The sequence below is a fragment of the Heterodontus francisci genome, chromosome 6, assembly GCF_036365525.1.
Source record: "Heterodontus francisci isolate sHetFra1 chromosome 6, sHetFra1.hap1, whole genome shotgun sequence".
NCBI lineage: Eukaryota > Metazoa > Chordata > Chondrichthyes > Heterodontiformes > Heterodontidae > Heterodontus > Heterodontus francisci.
Genome location: NC_090376.1, coordinates 161,830,550 through 161,846,958, shown reverse-complemented (window position 1 = coordinate 161,846,958; position 16,409 = coordinate 161,830,550).

Below are 16,409 nucleotides of genomic sequence, written 5' to 3'. Positions count from 1 at the left end.
TCTCTATCACTCTCTGACACTCTCAGACACACTCTGACACTCTCTGACACACTCTGACACTCTCTGACACACTCTATCACTTTCAGACACTCTCTGACACTCTCTGACAATCTCTGAAACTCTCTATCACTCTCTATCACTCTCTGACACTCTCTGACACTCTCTGACACTCTCTGAAACACTCTATCACTCTCTATCGCTCTCTGACACTCTCTATCACTCTCTGACACTCTCTGAAACTCTCTATCACTCACTATCACTCTCTGACACTCTCTGACACTCTCTATCACTCTCTATCACTCTCTGACACTCTCTATCACTCTCTGACACTCACTATCACTCTCTGACACTCTCTGAAACTCTCTGAAACTCTCTATCACACTCTGACACTCTCAGACACTCACTATCACTCTCTGACACTCTCTGACACTCTCTGACACTCTCTGACACACTCTGAAACTCTCTGACACTCTCTATCACTCGCTATCACTGTCTGACACTCTCAGACATAATCTGACACTCTCTGAAACTCTCTATAACTCTCAGACACTCTCTGACACTCTCTATCACTCTCAGACACTCTCTGAAACTCTCAGACACTCTCTGACACTCTCTGACACACTCTGAAACTCTCTGACACTCTCTATCACTCTCTATCACTCTCTGACACTCTCAGACATAATATGACACTCTCTGAAACTCTCTATAACTCGCAGACACTCTCTGACACTCTCTATCACTCTCAGACACTCTCTGACACTCTCTGACACTCTCAGACACTCTCTGACACTCTCTGACACTGTCTGACACTCTCTGACACTCTCTGACACTCTCTATCACTCTCTGACACTGTCTGACACTCTCTGACACTCTCTATCACTCTCTATCACTCTCTATCACTCTCTATCACTCTCTGACACTCTCAGACATAATATGACACTCTCTGAAACTCTCTATAACTCGCAGACACTCTCTGACACTCTCTATCACTCTCAGACACTCTCTGACACTCTCTGACACTCTCAGACACTCTCTGACACTCTCTGACACTGTCTGACACTCTCTGACACTCTCTGACACTCTCTATCACTCTCTGACACTCTCAGACACTCTCTGACACTCTCAGACACTCTCTGACACTCTCTGACAGTATCTGACACTCTCAGACACTCACTATCACTCTCTGACACTGTCTGACACTCTCTGACACTCTCTATCACTCTCTGACACTGTCTGACACTCTCTGACAATCTCTATCACTCTCTATCACTCTCTGACACTCTCAGACACTCTCAGAGACTCTCAGAGACTCTCTGACACTCTCTATCACTCTCTGACACTCTCAGACACTCTCTGACACTCTCAGACAACCACTGTCACTCTCTGACACTGTCTGACACTCTATAACTCTCTATCCCTCTCTGACACTCTCTGACACTCTATCACTCTCTATCACTCTCTATCACTCTCTGACACTCTCAGACACTCTCTGACACTCTCAGACACTCTCTGACACTCTCTGACACTCTCTATCACTCTCAGACACTCTCTGACACTCTCTGACACTCTCTATCACTCTCAGACACTCACTATCACTCTCTGACACTCTCTGACACTCTCTGACACTCTCTAGCACTCTCTAGCACTCTCTATCACTCTCTGACACTCTCTGACACTCACTATCACTCTCTGACCCTCTCTGACACTCTCTGACACTCTCTATCACTCTCTGACACTCTCTGACACTCTCTGACACTCACTATCACTCTCTGACACTCTCTGACACTCTCTGACACTCTCTATCACTCTCTATCACTCTCTGACACTGTCTGACACTGTCTGACACTCTCTGACACTGTCTGACACTCTCTGACACTATCTATCACTCTCTGACACTCTCAGACACTCACTATCACTCTCTGACACTCTCTGACACTCTCTATCACTCTCTATCACTCTCTGACACTGTCTGACACTCTCTGACGCTCTCTATCACTCTCTGACACTCTCTGACACTCTCTGACACTCTCTGACACTCTCTATCACTCTCTATCACTCTCTGACACTCTCAGACACTCTCTGACACTCTCTGACACACTCTGAAACTCTCTGATACTCTCTATCACTCTCTATCACTCTCTGACACTCTCAGACATAATCTGACACTCTCTGAAACTCTCTATCACTCTCAGACACTCTCTGACACTCTCTATCACTCTCAGACACTCTCTATCACTCTCAGACACTCTCTGACACTCTCTGACACTCTCTGACACTCTCTATCACTCTCTATCCCTCTCTGACACTCTCAGACACACTCTGACACTCTCTGACACACTCTGACAATCTCTGACACACTCTATCACTTTCAGACACTCTCTGACACTCTCTGACAATCTCTGAAACTCTCTATCACTCTCTATCACTCTCTGACACTCTCTGACACTCTCTGAAACTCTCTATCACTCTCTATCGCTCTCTGACACTCTCTATCACTCTCTGACACTCTCTGAAACTCTCTATCACTCACTATCACTCTCTGACACTCTCTGACACTCTCTATCACTCTCTATCACTCTCTGACACTCTCTATCACTCTCTGACACTCACTATCACTCTCTGACACTCTCTGAAACTCTCTGAAACTCTCTATCACTCTCTGACACTCTCAGACACTCGCTATCACTCTCTGACACTCTCTGACACTCTCAGACACTCTCTGACACTCTCTGACACACTCTGAAACTCTCTGACACTCTCTATCACTCGCTATCACTCTCTGACACTCTCAGACATAATCTCACACTCTCTGAAACTCTCTATAACTCTCAGACACTCTCTGACACTCTCTATCACTCTCAGACACTCTCTGAAACTCTCAGACACTCTCTGACACTCTCTGACACACTCTGAAACTCTCTGACACTCTCTATCACTCTCTATCACTCTCTGACACTCTCAGACATAATAGGACACTCTCTGAAACTCTCTATAACTCTCAGACACTCTCTGACACTCGCTATCACTCTCAGACACTCTCTGACACTCTCTGACACTCTCTGACACTCTCAGACACTCTCTGACACTCTCTGACACTGTCTGACACTCTCTGACACTCTCTGACACTCTCTATCACTCTCTGACACTGTCTGACACTCTCTGACACTCTCTATCACTCTCTATCACTCTCTATCACTCTCTGACACTCTCAGACACTCTCTGACACTCTCAGACACTCTCTGACACTCTCTGACAGTATCTGACACTCTCAGACACTCACTATCACTCTCTGACACTGTCTGACACTCTCTGACAATCTCTATCACTCTCAGACACTCTCTGACACTCTCAGACACTCTCAGAGACTCTCAGAGACTCTCTGACACTCTCTATCACTCTCTGACACTCTCAGACACTCTCTGACACTCTCAGACAATCACTGTCTCTCTCTGACACTGTCTGACACTCTATAACTCTCTATCCCTCTCTGACACTCTCTGACACTCTATCACTCTCTATCACTCTCTATCACTCTCTGACACTCTCAGACACTCTCTGACACTCTCAGACACTCTCTGACACTCTCTGACACTCTCTATCACTCTCAGACACTCTCTGACACTCTCTGACACTCTCTATCACTCTCAGACACTCACTATCACTCTCTGACACTCTCTGACACTCTCTGACACTCACTAGCACTCTCTAGCACTCTCTATCACTCTCTGACACTCTCTGACACTCACTATCACTCTCTGACCCTCTCTGACACTCTCTGACACTCTCTATCACTCTCTGACACTCTCTGACACTCTCTGACACTCACTATCACTCTCTGACACTCTCTGACACTCTCTGACACTCTCTGACACTCTCTATCACTCTCTATCACTCTCTGACACTGTCTGACACTGTCTGACACTCTCTGACACTGTCTGACACTCTCTGACACTATCTATCACTCTCTGACACTCTCAGACACTCACTATCACTCTCTGACACTCTCTGACACTCTCTATCACTCTCTATCACTCTCTGAGACTGTCTGACACTCTCTGACGCTCTCTATCACTCTCTGACACTCTCTGACACTCTCTGACACTCTCTATCACTCTCTATCACTCTCTGACACTCTCAGACACTCTCTGACACACTCTGAAACTCTCTGATACTCTCTATCACTCTCTGACACTCTCAGACATAATCTGACACTCTCTGAAACTCTCTATCACTCTCAGACACTCTCTGACACTCTCTGACACTCTCTGACACTGTCTGACACTCTCTGACACTCTCTATCACTCTCTGACACCGTCTGACACTCTCTGACACTCTCTATCACTCTCTATCACTCTCTGACACTCTCTGACACTCTCTGACACTCTCTGAAACTCTCTATCACTCTCTATCACTCTCTGACACTCTCAGACACTCTCTGACACTCTCTGAAACTCTCTATCACTCTCTATCACTCTCTGTCACGCTCTGACACTCACTGACACTCTCTGAAACTCTCTATCACTCTCTATCACTCTATATCACTCTCTGACACTATCTGACACTCTCAGACACTCACTATCACTCTCTGACACTGTCTGACACTCTCTGACACTCTCTATCACTCTCTGACACTGTCTGACACTCTCTGACAATCTCTATCACTCTCTATCACTCTCTGACACTCTCAGACACTCTCAGACACTCTCAGAGACTCTCTGACACTCTCTATCACTCTCAGACAATCTCAGACACTCTCTGACACTCTCTGACACTCTCTGACACTCTCTGACAATCTCTATCACTCTCGATCACTCTCTGACACTGTCTGACACTCTCTGACACTCTCTATCACTCTCTATCACTCTCTGACACTCTCAGACACTCTCTGACACTCTCTGACACACTCTGAAACTCTCTGACAGTCTCTGACACTCTCTGACACTCTCTGACACTCTCAGACACTGTCTGACACTCTCTGACACTGTCTGACACTCTCTGACACTCTCTGACACTCTCTATCAGTCTCTATCTCTCTCTGACACTCTCAGACATAATCTGACACTCACTGAAACTCTCTATCACTCTCAGACACTCTCAGAAACTCTCTGACACTCTCTGACACTCTCAGACACTCTCAGACACTCTCTGACACTCTCTGACACTGTCTGACACTCTCTGACACTCTCTGACACTCTGTATCACTCTCTGACACTCTCTATCACTCTCTGACACTGTCTGACACTCTCTGACACTCTCTATCACTCTCTATCACTCTCTGACACTCTCAGACACTCTCTGACACTCTCTATCACTCTCTGACACTCTCAGACACTCTCTGACACTCTCTGAAACTCTCTATCACTCTCTATCACTCTCTATCACTCTCTGACACACTCTGACACTCTCTATCACTCTCTATCACTCTCTGACACACTCTGACACTCTCTGACACTCTCTGACACTCTCTATCACTCTCTGACACTCTCTATCACTCTCTATCACTCTCTGACACTCTCTGAAACTCGCTATCACTCTCTATCACTCTCTGACACTCTCTGACACTCTCTGACACTCTCTATCACTCTCTATCACCCTCTGACACTCTCAGACACTCTCAGACACTCTCTGACACTCTCTGACACTGTCTGACACTCTCTGACACTCTCTATCACTCTCTATCACTCTCTGACACTCTCAGACACTCTCAGACACTCTCTATCACTCTCTGACACTGTCTGACACTCTCTGACACTCTCTATCACTCTCTGACACTGTCTGACACTCTCTGACACTCTCTATCACTCTCTATCTCTCTCTATCACTCTCTGACACACTCAGACACTCTCTGACACTCTCAGACACTCTCTGACACTCTCTATCACTCTCTGACACTCTCTGACACTCTCAGACACTCTGTGACACTCTCTACCACTCTCTATCTCTCTCTGACACTCTCTGACACTCTCTGAAACTCTCTATCGCTCTCTATCACTCTCTGACACTATCTGACACTCTCAGACACTCACTATCACTCTCTGACACTGTGTGACACTCTCTGACACTCTCTATCACTCTCTATCACTCTCTGACACTCTCAGACACTCTCAGACACTCTCTATCACTCTCTGACACTCTCCGACACTCTCAGACACTCTCTGACACTCTCTGAAACTCTCTATCACACTCTATCACTCTCTGACACTCTCTGACACTCTCAGACACTCTCTGACACTCTCTATCACTCTCTGACACTCTCAGACACTTTCTGACACTCTCTATCACTCTCTGACACTCTCAGACACTCACTATCACTCTCTGACACTGTGTGACACTCTCTGACACGCTCTATCACTCTCTGACACTCTCAGACACTCTCTGACACTCTCTGACACTCTCTATCACTCTCTGACACTGTCTGACACTCTCTGACACTCTCTATCACTCTCTATCACTCTCTGACACTCTCAGACACTCTCAGACACTCTCTGACACTCTCTGACACTGTCTGACACTCTCTGACACTCTCTATCACTCTCTATCACTCTCTGACACTCTCAGACACTCTCAGACACTCTCTATCACTCTCTGACACTCTCTGACACTCTCTGACACTCTCTGACACTCTCTGACACTCTCAGACACTCTCTGACACTCTCTGACACTCTCTATCACTCTCTGACACTGTCTGACACTCTCAGACACTCACTATCACTCTCTGACACTGTGTGACACTCTCTGACACGCTCTATCACTCTCTGACACTCTCAGACACTCTCTGACACTCTCTGACACTCTCTATCACTCTCTGACACTGTCTGACACTCTCTGACACTCTCTATCACTCTCTATCACTCTCTGACACTCTCAGACACTCTCAGACACTCTCTGACACTCTCTGACACTGTCTGACACTCTCTGACACTCTCTATCACTCTCTATCACTCTCTGACACTCTCAGACACTCTCAGACACTCTCTATCACTCTCTGACACTCTCTGACACTCTCAGACACTCTCTGACACTCTCTGAAACTCTCTATCACACTCTATCACTCTCTGACACTCTCTGACACTCTCAGACACTCTCTGACACTCTCTATCACTCTCTGACACTCTCAGACACTTTCTGACACTCTCTATCACTCTCTATCACTCTCAGACACTCTCTGACACTCTCTGACACTCTCTGACACTCTCTGACACTCTCTATCACTCTCTGACACTCTATCACTCTCTATCACTCTCTGACACTCTCAGACACTCTCTGACACTCTCTATCACTCTCTGACACTCTCTATCACTCTCTATCACTCTCTGACACTCTCTGACACTCTCTGAATCTCGCTATCACTCTCTATCACTCTCTGACACTCTCTGACACTCTCTGACACTCTCTATCACTCTCTATCACTCTCTGACACTCTCTGACACTCTCTGAAACTCTCTATCACTCTCTATCACTCTCTGACGCTATCTGACACTCTCAGACACTCACTATCACTCTCTGACACTGTCTGACACTCTCTGACACTCTCTATCACTCTCTGACACTGTCTGACACTCTCTGACACTCTCTATCACTCTCTATCTCTCTCTATCACTCTCTGACACACTCAGACACTCTCTGACACTCTCAGACACTCTCTGACACTCTCTATCACTCTCTGACACTCTCTGACACTCTCAGACACTCTGTGACACTCTCTATCACTCTCTATCTCTCTCTGACACTCTCTGACACTCTCTGAAACTCTCTATCGCTCTCTATCACTCTCTGACACTATCTGACACTCTCAGACACTCACTATCACTCTCTGACACTGTGTGACACTCTCTGACACGCTCTATCACTCTCTGACACTCTCTGACACTCTTTGACACTCTCTATCGCTCTCTATCACTCTCTATCACTCTCTGACACTCTCAGACACTCTCTGACACTCTCTGACACTCTCTATCACTCTCTGACACTGTCTGACACTCTCTGACACTCTCTATCACTCTCTATCACTCTCTGACACTCTCTGACACTATCTGACACTCTCAGACACTCACTATCACTCTCTGACACTGTGTGACACTCTCTGACACGCTCTATCACTCTCTGACACTCTCTGACACTCTTTGACACTCTCTATCGCTCTCTATCACTCTCTATCACTCTCTGACACTCTCAGACACTCTCTGACACTCTCTGACACTCTCTATCACTCTCTATCTCTCTCTGACACTCTCTGACACTCTCTGAAACTCTCTATCGCTCTCTATCACTCTCTGACACTATCTGACACTCTCAGACACTCACTATCACTCTCTGACACTGTGTGACACTCTCTGACACGCTCTATCACTCTCTGACACTCTCTGACACTCTTTGACACTCTCTATCGCTCTCTATCACTCTCTATCACTCTCTGACACTCTCAGACACTCTCTGACACTCTCTGACACTCTCTATCACTCTCTGACACTGTCTGACACTCTCTGACACTCTCTATCACTCTCTATCACTCTCTGACACTCTCAGACACTCTCAGACACTCTCTGACACTCTCTATCACTCTCTGACACTGTCTGACACTGTCTGACACTCTCTGACACTCTCTATCACTCTCTATCACTCTCTGACACTCTCAGACACTCTCAGACACTCTCTATCACTCTCTATCACTCTCTGACACTGTCTGACACTCTCTGACACTCTCTATCACTCTCTATCACTCTCTGACACTCTCAGACACTCTCAGACACTCTCTATCACTCTCTGACACTCTCTGACACTCTCAGACACTCTCTGACACTCTCTGAAACTCTCTATCACACTCTATCACTCTCTGACACTCTCTGACACTCTCAGACACTCTCTGACACTCTCTATCACTCTCTGACACTGTGTGACACTCTCTGAAACGCTCTATCACTCTCTGACACTCTCTGACACTCTTTGACACTCTCTATCGCTCTCTATCACTCTCTATCACTCTCTGACACTCTCAGACACTCTCTGACACTCTCTGACACTCTCTATCACTCTCTGACACTGTCTGACACTCTCTGACACTCTCTATCACTCTCTATCACTCTCTGACACTCTCAGACACTCTCAGACACTCTCTGACACTCTCTATCACTCTCTGACACTGTCTGACACTATCTGACACTCTCTATCACTCTCTATCACTCTCTGACACTCTCAGACACTCTCAGACACTCTCTATCACTCTCTGACACTCTCTGACACTCTCAGACACTCTCTGACACTCTCTGAAACTCTCTATCACACTCTATCACTCTCTGACACTCTCTGACACTCTCAGACACTCTCTGACACTCTCTATCACTCTCTGACACTGTGTGACACTCTCTGACACGCTCTATCACTCTCTGACACTCTCTGACACTCTTTGACACTCTCTATCGCTCTCTGACACTCTCTGACACTCTCAGACACTCTCTGACACTCTCTATCACTCTCTGACACTGTGTGACACTCTCTGACACGCTCTATCACTCTCTGACACTCTCTGACACTCTTTGACACTCTCTATCGCTCTCTATCACTCTCTATCACTCTCTGACACTCTCAGACACTCTCTGACACTCTCTGACACTCTCTATCACTCTCTGACACTGTCTGACACTCTCTGACACTCTCTATCACTCTCTATCACTCTCTGACACTCTCAGACACTCTCAGACACTCTCTGACACTCTCTATCACTCTCTGACACTGTCTGACACTATCTGACACTCTCTATCACTCTCTATCACTCTCTGACACTCTCAGACACTCTCAGACACTCTCTATCACTCTCTGACACTCTCTGACACTCTCAGACACTCTCTGACACTCTCTGAAACTCTCTATCACACTCTATCACTCTCTGACACTCTCTGACACTCTCAGACACTCTCTGACACTCTCTATCACTCTCTGACACTGTGTGACACTCTCTGACACGCTCTATCACTCTCTGACACTCTCTGACACTCTTTGACACTCTCTATCGCTCTCTATCACTCTCTATCACTCTCTGACACTCTCAGACACTCTCTGACACTCTCTGACACTCTCTATCACTCTCTGACACTGTCTGACACTCTCTGACACTCTCTATCACTCTCTATCACTCTCTGACACTCTCAGACACTCTCAGACACTCTCTGACACTCTCTATCACTCTCTGACACTGTCTGACACTCTCTGACACTCTCTATCACTCTCTATCACTCTCTGACACTCTCAGACACTCTCTATCACTCTCTGACACTCTCTGACACTCTCAGACACTCTCTGACACTCTCTGAAACTCTCTATCACACTCTATCACTCTCTGACACTCTCTGACACTCTCAGACACTCTCTGACACTCTCTATCACTCTCTGACACTCTCAGACACTTTCTGACACTCTCTATCACTCTCTGACACTCTCTGACACTCTCTGACCTTCTCTGACACTCTCTATCACTCTCTGACACTCTATCACTCTCTATCACTCTCTGACACTCTCAGACACTCTCTGACACTCTCTATCACTCTCTATCACTCTCTGACACTCTCAGACACTCTCTGACACTCTCTGAAACTCTCTATCACACTCTATCACTCTCTGACACTCTCTGACACTCTCAGACACTCTCTGACACTCTCTATCACTCTCTGACACTGTGTGACACTCTCTGACACGCTCTATCACTCTCTGACACTCTCTGACACTCTTTGACACTCTCTATCGCTCTCTATCACTCTCTATCACTCTCTGACACTCTCTGACACTCTCTATCACTCTCTGACACTCTCAGACACTTTCTGACACTCTCTATCACTCTCTGACACTCTCTGACACTCTCTGACCTTCTCTGACACTCTCTATCACTCTCTGACACTCTATCACTCTCTATCACTCTCTGACACTCTCAGACACTCTCTGACACTCTCTATCACTCTATGACATTCTCTATCACTCTCTGACACTCTCTATCACTCTCTGACACTGTCAGACACCCTCTGACACTCTCTATCACTCTCTATCACTCTCTGACACTGTCTGACACTCTCTGACACTCTCTATCACTCTCTGACACTCTCTGACACTCTCAGAAACTCTCTGACACTCTCAGACACTCTCTGACACTCTGTATCACTCTCTGACACTCTCTATCACTCTCTGACACTGTCTGACACTCTCTGACACTCTCTATCACTCACTATCACTCTCTAACACTCTCAGACCCTCTCTGACACTCTCAGACACTCTCTGACACTCTCAGACACTCTCAGACACTCTCTATCACTCTCTGACACTCTCTGACACTCTCAGACATTCTCTGACACTCTCTGAAACTCTCTATCACACTCTATCACTCTCTGACACTCTCTGACACTCTCAGACACTCTCTGACACTCTCTATCACTCTCTGACACTGTGTGACACTCTCTGACACGCTCTATCACTCTCTGACACTCTCTGACACTCTTTGACACTCTCTATCGCTCTCTATCACTCTCTATCACTCTCTGACACTCTCTGACACTCTCTATCACTCTCTATCACTCTCTGACACTCTCAGACATAATCTGACACTCACTGAAACTCTCTATCACTCTCAGACACTCTCAGAAACTCTCTGACACTCTCTGACACTCTCAGACACTCTCAGACACTCTCTGACACTCTCTGACACTGTCTGACACTCTCTGACACTCTCTGACACTCTGTATCACTCTCTGACACTCTCTATCACTCTCTGACACTGTCTGACACTCTCTGACACTCTCTATCACTCTCTATCACTCTCTGACACTCTCAGACACTCTCTGACACTCTCTATCACTCTCTGACACTCTCAGACATTCTCTGACACTCTCTGAAACTCTCTATCACTCTCTATCACTCTCTATCACTCTCTGACACACTCTGACACTCTCTATCACTCTCTATCACTCTCTGACACACTCTGACACTCTCTGACACTCTCTGACACTCTATATCACTCTCTGACACTCTCTATCACTCTCTATCACTCTCTGACACTCTCTGAAACTCGCTATCACTCTCTATCACTCTCTGACACTCTCTGACACTCTCTGACTCTCTCTATCACTCTCTATCACCCTCTGACACTCTCTGACACTCTCTGACACTCTCTGAAACTCTCTATCACTCTCTATCACTCTCTGACACTATCTGACACTCTCAGACACTCACTATCACTCTCTGACACTGTCTGACACTCTCTGACACTCTCTATCACTCTCTGACACTGTCTGACACTCTCTGACACTCTCTATCACTCTCTATCTCTCTCTATCACTCTCTGACACACTCAGACACTCTCTGACACTCTCTGACACTCTCAGACACTCTCTGACACTCTCTATCACTCTCTGACACTCTCTGACACTCTCAGACACTCTGTGACACTCTCTATCACTCTCTATCTCTCTCTGACACTCTCTGACACTCTCTGAAACTCTCTATCGCTCTCTATCACTCTCTGACACTATCTGACACTCTCAGACACTCACTATCACTCTCTGACACTGTGTGACACTCTCTGACACGCTCTATCACTCTCTGACACTCTCTGACACTCTTTGACACTCTCTATCACTCTCTATCACTCTCTATCACTCTCTGACACTCTCAGGCACTCTCTGACACTCTCTGACACTCTCTATCACTCTCTGACACTGTCTGACACTCTCTGACACTCTCTATCACTCTCTATCACTCTCTGACACTCTCAGACACTCTCTATCACTCTTTATCTCTCTCTATCACTCTCTGACACACTCAGACACTCTCTGACACTCTCAGACACTCTCTGACACTCTCTATCACTCTCTGACACTCTCTGACACTCTCAGACACTCTGTGACACTCTCTATCACTCTCTATCTCTCTCTGACACTCTCTGACACTCTCTGAAACTCTCTATCGCTCTCTATCACTCTCTGACACTATCTGACACTCTCAGACACTCACTATCACTCTCTGACACTGTGTGACACTCTCTGACACGCTCTATCACTCTCTGACACTCTCTGACAGTCTTTGACACTCTCTATCACTCTCTATCACTCTCTATCACTCTCTGACACTCTCAGACACTCTCTGACACTCTCTGACACTCTCTATCACTCTCTGACACTGTCTGACACTCTCTGACACTCTCTATCACTCTCTATCACTCTCTGACACTCTCAGACACTCTCAGACACTCTCAGACACTCTCTGACACTCTCTGACACTGTCTGACACTCTCTGACACTCTCTATCACTCTCTATCACTCTCTGACTCTCTCAGACACTCTCAGACACTCTCTATCACTCTCTATCACTCTCTGACACTCTCCGACACTCTCAGACACTCTCTGACACTCTCTGAAACTCTCTATCACACTCTATCACTCTCTGACACTCTCTGACACTCTCAGACACTCTCTGACACTCTCTATCACTCTCTGACACTCTCAGACACTTTCTGACACTCTCTATCACTCTCTGACACTCTCAGACACTCACTATCACTCTCTGACACTGTGTGACACTCTCTGACACGCTCTATCACTCTCTGACACTCTCTGACACTCTTTGACACTCTCTATCACTCTCTATCACTCTCTATCACTCTCTGACACTCTCAGACACTCTCTGACACTCTCTGACACTCTCTATCACTCTCTGACACTGTCTGACACTCTCTGACACTCTCTATCACTCTCTATCACTCTCTGACACTCTCAGACACTCTCAGACACTCTCTGACACTCTCTGACACTGTCTGACACTCTCTGACACTCTCTATCACTCTCTATCACTCTCTGACACTCTCAGACACTCTCAGACACTCTCTATCACTCTCTGACACTCTCTGACACTCTCAGACACTCTCTGACACTCTCTGAAACTCTCTATCACACTCTATCACTCTCTGACACTCTCTGACACTCTCAGACACTCTCTGACACTCTCTATCACTCTCTGACACTCTCAGACACTTTCTGACACTCTCTATCACTCTCTATCACTCTCAGACACTCTCTGACACTCTCTGACACTCTCTGACACTCTCTGACACTCTCTATCACTCTCTGACACTCTATCACTCTCTATCACTCTCTGACACTCTCAGACACTCTCTGACACTCTCTATCACTCTCTGACACTCTCTATCACTCTCTATCACTCTCTGACACTCTCTGACACTCTCTGAATCTCGCTATCACTCTCTATCACTCTCTGACACTCTCTGACACTCTCTGACACTCTCTATCACTCTCTATCACTCTCTGACACTCTCTGACACTCTCTGAAACTCTCTATCACTCTCTATCACTCTCTGACGCTATCTGACACTCTCAGACACTCACTATCACTCTCTGACACTGTCTGACACTCTCTGACACTCTCTATCACTCTCTGACACTGTCTGACACTCTCTGACACTCTCTATCACTCTCTATCTCTCTCTATCACTCTCTGACACACTCAGACACTCTCTGACACTCTCAGACACTCTCTGACACTCTCTATCACTCTCTGACACTCTCTGACACTCTCAGACACTCTGTGACACTCTCTATCACTCTCTATCTCTCTCTGACACTCTCTGACACTCTCTGAAACTCTCTATCGCTCTCTATCACTCTCTGACACTATCTGACACTCTCAGACACTCACTATCACTCTCTGACACTGTGTGACACTCTCTGACACGCTCTATCACTCTCTGACACTCTCTGACACTCTTTGACACTCACTATCGCTCTCTATCACTCTCTATCACTCTCTGACACTCTCTGACACTCTCTATCACTCTCTGACACTGTCTGACACTCTCTGACACTCTCTATCACTCTCTATCACTCTCTGACACTCTCAGACACTCTCAGACACTCTCTGACACTCTCTATCACTCTCTGACACTGTCTGACACTCTCTGACACTCTCTATCACTCTCTATCACTCTCTGACACTCTCAGACACTCTCAGACACTCTCTATCACTCTCTGACACTCTCTGACACTCTCAGACACTCTCTGACACTCTCTGAAACTCTCTATCACACTCTATCACTCTCTGACACTCTCTGACACTCTCAGACACTCTCTGACACTCTCTATCACTCTCTGACACTGTGTGACACTCTCTGACACGCTCTATCACTCTCTGACACTCTCTGACACTCTTTGACACTCTCTATCGCTCTCTATCACTCTCTATCACTCTCTGACACTCTCAGACACTCTCTGACACTCTCTGACACTCTCTATCACTCTCTGACACTGTCTGACACTCTCTGACACTCTCTATCACTCTCTGACACTCTCAGACACTCTCAGACACTCTCTGACACTCTCTATCACTCTCTGACACTGTCTGACACTATCTGACACTCTCTATCACTCTCTATCACTCTCTGACACTCTCAGACACTCTCAGACACTCTCTATCACTCTCTGACACTCTCTGACACTCTCAGACACTCTCTGACACTCTCTGAAACTCTCTATCACACTCTATCACTCTCTGACACTCTCTGACACTCTCAGACACTCTCTGACACTCTCTATCACTCTCTGACACTGTGTGACACTCTCTGACACGCTCTATCACTCTCTGACACGCTCTGACACTCTTTGACACTCTCTATCGCTCTCTATCACTCTCTATCACTCTCTGACACTCTCAGACACTCTCTGACACTCTCTGACACTCTCTATCACTCTCTGACACTGTCTGACACTCTCTGACACTCTCTATCACTCTCTATCACTCTCTGACACTCTCAGACACTCTCAGACACTCTCTGACACTCTCTATCACTCTCTGACACTGTCTGACACTCTCTGACACTCTCTATCACTCTCTATCACTCTCTGACACTCTCAGACACTCTCAGACACTCTCTATCACTCTCTGACACTCTCTGACACTCTCAGACACTCTCTGACACTCTCTGAAACTCTCTATCACACTCTATCACTCTCTGACACTCTCTGACACTCTCAGACACTCTCTGACACTCTCTATCACTCTCTGACACTCTCAGACACTTTCTGACACTCTCTATCACTCTCTGACACTCTCTGACACTCTCTGACACTCTCTATCACTCTCTGACACTCTATCACTCTCTATCACTCTCTGACACTCTCAGACACTCTCTGACACTCTCTATCACTCTCTGACACTCTCTATCACTCTCTGACACTCTCTATCACTCTCTGACACTGTCAGACACCCTCTGACACTCTCTATCACTCTCTATCACTCTCTGACACTGTCTGACACTCTCTGACACTCTCTATCACTCTCTGACACTCTCTGACACTCTCAGAAACTCTCTGACACTCTCAGACACTCTCTGACACTCTGTGTCACTCTCTGACACTCTCTAT